Raw genomic sequence first — 8,955 nt, 5'->3', positions numbered from 1 at the left:
GCGTACTCACTAGAATTATTCCCCATTATCGTGTGCTGGCTGCTCGGCTGGGTGGGGCGTGCAATTAGCACTGCGCGCGCCGCAGCAAGAATCCAATAATCGGGTATGCGTCAACATGAGCACGTCTCCGCTATGCTAAAACTCTCTTTTAAGCGGCCACAAAATCACGGAAAACGATGAACATGGGAAAGGTACCCCTACTGCTGCGCGTCGCAAAGTAGCTCACCACTCCAAAGGCTTTACAGTTGCTAAAAAACAATCCATAAGCGCCAGCTTCATCGCCAGCAGCACCTGAAGGTGAAAGGCCTTTGTTTTTAGAGGATTTTCTCCTGCAAGCCCCCTGCAGGTCAATAACTTTTCCTTTCGCAATCTCTTTCATTTGCATTTGCCAATGACCACCGTGCAAACCCGTGCCCAGAGCCGGAGGCCGCAGAATTTCCAGCGAATTTATTAACCTATGCAACATTTCATCATAACATAGGACGCCCTTTACTATGCATGCAAAAGTTTTCCTTCACCTGTGAAGCCCCCCCCCCCCCCCCCATCAGCAACACCGCCTTGAGAAAGAAGTATTGAACAAAGAAAGCCGCGCAGGGACGCCATTTTTTTGTAATCCATGGACTACTCTATGTGCATGAAATATGCGTTACGTCACCATCAACAGCGCTTTCCGCCCGTATAAACTCACCCCTGGTACACGACTCAGTGAACATCCACGCTAGTGATTTACGGTGTATTCTAATCGGCCATCCGGAGCAGCTCTCCGAATCTGCGAAGGAGCAAGCTGTTGTCGCGATCCAATCAGAACGCCGGATCTAAATTCAAATCATCGACTGAAAGACGCTCTTCGGTTTCGCGCAGCACGACTTGCTCCGGACGGCCGATTGGAATATGCTATTATAGCGATGCCACGCGGTCTCCGCAGAACAAAGAATAAGAAGCAACTACAGATCTCGCCTCCGCCAACACTGCACGCAATTAGCTGGGCCGAGAGCCAACTGGTTTTTGGCCTTCTGCCCAAAGTGGCGGGCCCCCGCTTTAAAACATTCATGCCTACTCAGCAGCTGAAAAAGTATATTCGCACCCGCGTCTTATTTACAAGGACGGTGCGGCAGAGGCGGCCGAAACTCGTTTACGCCTCGAAAAAAAAAATGCAGCTTGAGAACCACGCCGCTGCAAAGCTCAGAGCGCTGGCACGTGCGTAATCTGCAACGGAGGACTTTTTTCCGTCTCTCTCTCTCTCCCCCCCCCCCCCCCCTCTCTCTCTCTCTCTCTCTCCTTCTCCCTTGCTTCTTTCCTTTCTCTTTATTTTTTCTCTCTCCCTTCCATCCTTTCTTTCTCTCTCTCCCTTTCTTCCTTCTATCCTTCTTTTCTTCCTTTCTTTCGTTCTTTCTCCCTCTCTTCCTCCCTCCCTTTCGCTCTTTCTTTCTTTTTTCCTTTTGTTCTTTCTTTCTTCCTTCCTTCAATAACACTTCTGTTGGGCCTAGTTGGTGCATGGTGATACAGATGAACGATGTGCGCGAAACACAGTCCTTCTGTTTCTCCCGTGTATGTGGTTCGTCGAATGTTTTGCTACTGATCCGGAATTCCCGGGTTCGAACCCGACCGCGGCGGCTGCGTTTTTATGGAAGAAAAACGCCAAGGCACCCGTGTGCTGTGCGATGTCAGTGCACGTTAAATATCCCCAGGTGGTCGAAATTATTCCGGAGCCCTCCACTACGGCGCCTATTTTCCTTTCTTCTTTCACCCCCTCCTTTATCCCTTCCCTTACGGCGCGGTTCAGGTGTCCAACGATATATGAGACAGATACTGCGTCATTTCCTTTCCCCAAAAAACCAATTATTATTAATGTTTTGCGCACATCGTTCATTGTATCTTCCTGCCTTCCTTCCTTCCTTCCTTCCTTATTCCTTTCCTACCTTATTTCCTTCCTACCGATCTTCCTTTCTGGAGGAAAAACGCCAAGGCGCCCGTGTGCTGTGCGATGTCAGTGCACGTTAAAGATCCCCAGGTGGTCGAAATTATTCCGGAGCCCTCCACTACGGCACCTCTTCTTCCTTTCTTCTTTCACTACCTCCTTTATCCCTTCCCTTACGGCGCGGTTCAGGTGTCCAATGATATATGAGACAAATACTGCGCCATTTCCTTTCCCCCCAAAACCAATTATTATTATTATTATTATCTTCCTTCCTTCCATTCTTTTTCTCTCTCCCGTCCTTCCTTAATCCCTTCTTTTCTTTCCCTCTTTCTCTCCATTTCTTCCCCCCTCTCTTCCTTCCTTCCATTCTTTCCATCTTCTCTCGTTATTTCTGTGTTTTTCTTCCTTTCTTTCTCTCTTCCTTTATTTCTTCCATACTTCCTTTTTCTGTTTCCCACCATATCTCTCTCTTACACCTTTCCTTTCTCGATTCTTTCTTCCAAACTTCACACACACACCTCCGGCCTGCGGCAAAAGGTCAAGTGCGTCTAGCACCCTCGACCTTTGACCTTTGGCGACCCGCGCACCGAGGGATGAGCCCTGTCCAAGGGCCTCCGCTTACGTAACCGCGCTCGCAGCTACGGCTCCCTTCTCTTCGGGGATTCGATCGGGAGCTTCGCTCTCGCGTCGCTGGCGCGCATCTGACACGGCGATTAGCCATCGGGCCGCATGAACCGCCCGCGAGTCCGGAGAGGGATGAACTGACGCGTGTTCCACGGCGAGAGCGTGTTGCGTGACTACATCTCCACCAGGACCTTCGCTTACAAATTGAGCGGCATATGAACTCCCCAGCTGAAACGTTTGAAGGATACTCTTTTCATTAGCGAAAAGGGGGGAGAGGGCATGGGAGGGGGGGTGATTGGGTGGCAGGCTGGGATCTTTACTTCCCGAGCAAATATTTAAGAAGTACCGGTTGCAACATGCGGTAACTCCACCAGCACCTATATTTAGTTTTTTTTCGATCGCGGACTTGGACTTCAATAAAGGGGCCTTAAAACACCCTTATCAAAGGTTGCAACACACGTACAGTTCGAAGGGCCAACGCCCTTCGCTAGAGGGTGTGCGCTAGGGGACAGTTTACTTCCTTCCTTTTTACTCCTTTCTTGTTTAGAGTACAGTGCTTCCTTTTCGGCATTCCTACACTGCTTGGGGCTGGTTGCGGTATCCGGGAGTGCGAAATACTCGCGATGCTGTACCCAGTGACTAGGCTTAATGCACGCAGTTTTTTTTTTCCCCACGCCTGATCCGGTTACCGCCGGCTTGGCAGCAAGAATATTTTATCACGACAGCCCCCCCCCCCCCCTTTCGCACATGCCGTCACCATCATGCACGCCATCTAGAAGGGACCACCAGATCGAAGTTGACGCATGCCGGTCAAACCCGGCAGCTAGCATTTTGATTCTTTCATTCTAAAAGCTTCAACCATATCCCTGCCTATGTCGGTCGCACAGTAACTCATTTTTTAAAAATGATTCCTCATTAACGGGACGCTTCGGGGCAAATTACGATAGCCTCCATCGACTGATAGCCGCCCTCTAATGACAAATGTCGTAACTGCACAGAAAACAGAGCTTTCATAAGCGATGAAAGTTCAGAAATTGAGATACAGGTGTCGTCACCAGCCGCCGCTCAAAAAGATCGGGAAGAAGCACAACATCAAGATCATTCCCACGGCGCCAAACAAGGCGAAAAGCATGTGCGCGCGAGTGAATGGGCAGAAAAACAAATCCGATTGCCAAATCGGACACAGAACGAGGTATTCTCAGTGCTTTCAGGGCATCGTTTATCGTATCCCTCTATTCTGCGGGAAGCATTACATAGGCCAAACCGGGAGATGCGTCAACGACAGAGCAAGAGAGCACGCAACAGCCATAGCAGGCAAGTCTGGCACCAACCTTGCGATACACTGCAGAGATTGCGAAACTTGCAAAAAACAAACAAGCCCTGCTGACCTTCACCACGTGCAGGTAGTGAAAAAGAGCAAAGACAAGCTGACAAGAGAAATCCTGGAAGCCTGGGCCATCCGTGAATCCGGAGAGCAATGCGTCAGCACGCCATCGGTTGGCCTATCGAAAAAAGAAGTGAGATATCTGTGCCGGGATGCAAGCAGGAATTGATAAGATATCATTCGAAGCACTGGCTGGTCTCTAAGTATAAATATGCGGCCTTTCCAATAAACGTTCAGTTGTCAGTGCAGCATCGTCCTCGTCTGTGTGTTTCTTCGATGTCTTCGTTTACTTTCCGCTGCCATTTATTCGATAGCTTTTTTTATTTTTCGCGAATCCCCGAGGCTAGCTGGCACACCCGCCGTTTACTTCACAACACGCTAAACACAAATACTCGTATATAGGAGTAAAGAGGGAGTGAGTTAAGCTTACTCCATTTTTATGCTTTCTGTTTACAGTGAACGGTGATGCGTCAACATTAAGGCGTCATTGTAAGCGGAAATGCCGACCGCCGTCTGTTAGCAATCATTGGCACGTAGTGATCTGTTCACCGGGCTACGAACGAAGTATAACCACCTCGGAAGACCTCAGATATTACGAACTTCGATGCGTTAATCTCGGATATAACGAACCTAGTATGCCACTTCGGACACTGCGACTCCTCAGGCGTTAACCTCGGATATAATGAATCTTAATATGCCACTTCGGATACTGCGACCCCTCAGGCGTTAACCTCGGATATAATGAATCTTAGTATGTCACCCCCGGAAAAAACGATCTTTAGTGCATTAACCTCGGGTATACTGAACCTAGGTATGCTATCTCGGATATAACGAACGTTTGGCTGCTGACGCAATCAAAGGATCCACCGATGAACTTCTAACAGTTCTTTTTTATTTATTTAATGGCTGAATTCGCCCTGCTGTCACCTTGACGTGCACTGCCGTACCCCCACCCCCTTTTTTTGTTCCTTTTTTCGTTATTGCCGCTCCCTTCTAGAACGCTTCCGGCGTGATAACGAATATATAAACAAATAAATGCTTAAGTAACTTAATTAATTCGAATAGAAATAATGCGGCCTGCGGAACCACTTCAGTACCGCGGAGCTCCAGGGGGACCCTCAAAAGCGGGGATCTCTCCTTGACCCTAAATCCCTGCCGGTGTTCACGGGAATTACCTTTTGCGCAGCACCTGATGCGATTAGCTGCACTGTCGCCAATGTCCAACGTACCGGCTGCTGTCCAGTACAGCGGCTCAACGGTTAGCCCACGACTCTGCCATTCATTCCGATCAATCACCGTCGCCCACAGCGCATCGTGAAAAAGCGGCTCGGCCGGAACGCCCGCGTTCCCCCAATCAGGAGCAGCTTAAGCCGGCACCACGTTCCTTCGTGACGAGCTTCTCCTTCAGGCCCCCCCCCCCCCCCCCACTCCTCCTTTCCCTTTATGTCGCGCTAAGACGGCTCACAAAAGGGAGGGAGCCGCTAACAGCGTTCAGCGCGAGCAGCCTTCAATTACCGCTCGGGCCTCGCGCGGCTAACGAGCGTGGCAATTCATTAACACCTTTCATTAAGCTGCCCACGTGTTTCGTCCCCTTCTCCGGAGCAGCACCGGGCCCGCGGCGAGCCGGAAGGCCTCAGCACAATGGGCACGACACAAGAGAGCGGTCGGTGGGGGCGCTAAATCGGGCCGCTTTCCCGCCACTGTACACGCGAGATGCAGGCGAGCGTCGCTGAAATATAGGCGGCTCGTGTTGCCGGATCCGAGCCACACGATGGCTATCCTGCCGGTCATAAACTGTCATTCACTCACTCACTGTTAGTCACCTCACTCACATCCTCTCCACACACACACATTCACACTCACTGACTTGCTTGCTCACTTGATCATTCGCTCATTAACTCACTCCCTCAAACACTCTTTCAGTTATTAATTAATTACGACTTTCCACTCGCACAACTCTGACACTCGCTCGCACTCAATAACTCCTTCATTAACTCGTGTGTTTTCTCACTCACCCAACTACGAGACCCCCTATAACCTTATCACTAATTCACTACCTCGATCGCGCCCAATTACAGACTCCCTTTCACTCTATCACTTCTTCACTATCTCACTCACTTTCTCACTCGGCCAATTACAATGCTTCGTAAAAGCCTACTACTCATTCACTAACTCGCTCTCATTCTCACTTGAAGAATTACAAGACTCCCTCTCACTATCACTCCTTCCAACTCGATCACTGCCTCATTCGCACAATTAAAGGACCCCCTTCACTCTAACACTCTAACACTCTCTACCTCGTTCACTTTCTCACCAGGACAGTTGCAACCCCCCCCCCCCCCTCACTCTATCACTCCTTCGCTAATTCGATCACTCCCTCATCTCTAACAATTAATTGCAAGACTCCCTTGGACTCCATGACTCGTTCATTAACTCCCTCACTCTCTCTCTCACACACACAATTACAAGACTCCCTCTCACTCTATCACTCCTTCACTAACTCGATCACTGCCTAACCCGCACAATTAATAATAATAATAATAATTGGTTTTGGGGGAAAGGAAATGGCGCAGTATCTGTCTAATATATCGTTGGACACCTGAACTGCGCCGTAAGGGAAGAGATAAAGGAGGGAGTGAAAGAAGAAAGGAAGAAGAGGTGCCGTAGTGGAGGGCTCCGGAATAATTTCGACCACCTGGAGATCTTTAACGTGCACTGACATCGCACAGCACACGGGCGCCTTAGCGTTTTTCCTCCATAAAAACGCAGCCGCCGCGGTCGGGTTCGAACCCGGGAACTCCGGATCAGTAGTCGAGCGCCCTAACCACTGAGCCACCGCGGCGGGTTAATTACAAGATATCCTTTCGCTATATCGCTTCTTCACTCACCCGCACATTTTCTCAATAGCACAACTGAAACTCTTCCTTTCACTGTGTCATCTCTGAACCATCTCGCACGCACGTACGCACGTACGCCTCTCTCCGGGAAGGCATGCTCTCTCACTCCACATTAGTGTCTAGCAGGGAAACTCGATGACCGCATTGAGCATTTGGTGGTACAAAGCGCAGACGGATGAATGCAACCATGCAGCGGCAGATAGATGGCACGAAGGCACTTTCGTCATTGATCCGCCCGTTAATCGTCTTGCACTGGGATGCAAATCTGCCGCTTGGCGCGGTGGCTCAGTGGTTAGAGAGTTCGGCTACTGATCCGGAGTTCCCGGGTTCGAACCCGACCGCGGCGGCTGCGTTGTTATGGAGGCAAAACGATAAGGCGCCCGTGTGCTGTGCGATATCAGTGCACGTTAAAGTTCCCTAGGTGGTCGAAATTGTTCCGGAGCCCTCCACTACGGTACCTCCTTCTTCCTTTCTTCTTTCACTCCCTCCTTTATCCCGTCTCTTACGGCGCGGTTCAGGTGTCCAACGATATATGAGACAGATACTGCGCCATTTCCTTTTCCCCAAAAGCACTTATTAATAACTATTATCAAGCTGGGCGACAGAGTAACAGATAAGCCCGTGCAGGTTAGGTGCGTTCGCAGGCCCTTGTCACTGCCTGCCAGCGGCCTTTAAAAGCCACATGAAGAGAGCAAGGCGATTGCGGGTAGGCGGCCGGCTTACCCAAACATTCTACTCTGCCCGGGACGATACGCATCCTTTCCGGGCATTGATTAAATGGATCTTGAGGCCAGGAGAATGTTGTTGGCGTTTTTTTTTCGCCAGTTGTCTTTCGTCACGCGAATAAACCTCGTTACTTTTTTATCAAAATGAACGTCTAACTGTTTGCCGCCCAATAGTTGTCCGAAACTGGCGCACCGCTGGATCAATGGCGCGCAGGTATTTAAACACACGGCCGCGGATAGGACACGGGGCGTTCTGTTGCTCAACAAAACTCCTATTGGTGTTTTGTTTTTTTTCCCTCATCGCACGGCCGTTGGAGAGCGGGTGCGGGAGAGAGATAAAAACAAACACGCGTGTATTTTTCTGATTGGAAACGGCATGGTCGAAGAAACCCCCCCCCCCCCCCCCCCTTTCTTCCCTAATATCGAGCGTGCGACGGCCGTCGAAGGCAATGGAGCGCCTTCGAGCGTGGGCCTTGACCCGGGCGAGGCCGTGAAGGGAGTCATCTTCTATGTCTTCGGAAACCCCGGGCCAGGCGGGGGACCATCGATCTTCCACCGCTCTCCCCTTTCTCTCTCTCTCTCTCTCTCTTCGTTTCTCCGGAGTTTTCTCGCTCACAAGGTGTACCCTCTTTACCGTCCACATACCGCTCTACAACGCCGCAGCGCTGGCAGGTCTTTCTCTCTCTCCCTCTCTCTCTCTGCACCACCACCTCATCTCCTTCTCCACTTCATTCCTTCCGGTGGTGCCGTTTATCCGCAGACTGGGAGGCGTCTAGCCCGACGCGCAAAATAAGAAGGAGAGGAGGAAGTGGAGGGGGGGGGGGGGGGATGAGGGAGTCATCCCGAGACGAGATCCCCGAGAATGCTCCTACTCCGGATCGGGAGTGGTCCGGAATTCGAACCGGAAATTTGCGCTTCCGAACGGGACCCGTAATATGCATCGACTGCGGCAAGAAGAGGGAGCTGGAGAAGCCCGCTGAGGAAGCAAAAAATAAAGCGAGGGGTATATAAAGCGAGTCTACAGAGACACAGGCGGAAGAGACATTTCAGCAGCTGGTTTCTGATTCGTCTTTCTGGGCGTTCTTCAGTACCCTTTTAGTGCGCATAGTTCGCGAACTGTTAGTTTTCTAGTTGTACGCACTGTTTTTCGTATTGACAGCGCCAGCTGTTAAAGAGAAGGTTCCCGGGCAAAACGTATTTGTCGTTGTCGTCGTCGTCGTAGCAGTAGTATTGAAAAAGCGTTCGTGAAGGAGGCAGGCGGGGATCCCGTGCGGGCTGCATTTTCCTGTGCGTCCTGTCGTTATCATTATCGCGTGTAATGTAAGCACAATAATGCAAGCACCGTTCAATCTTTAATTCTTTTAATTTGCAGTTGCTTGTTACAAAAAGTCATGCATGATACACCAC

Source organism: Amblyomma americanum, chromosome 11 (genome assembly GCF_052857255.1).
Source record: "Amblyomma americanum isolate KBUSLIRL-KWMA chromosome 11, ASM5285725v1, whole genome shotgun sequence".
Lineage (NCBI taxonomy): Eukaryota > Metazoa > Arthropoda > Arachnida > Ixodida > Ixodidae > Amblyomma > Amblyomma americanum.
Note: the sequence above shows the minus strand (reverse complement) of the source record.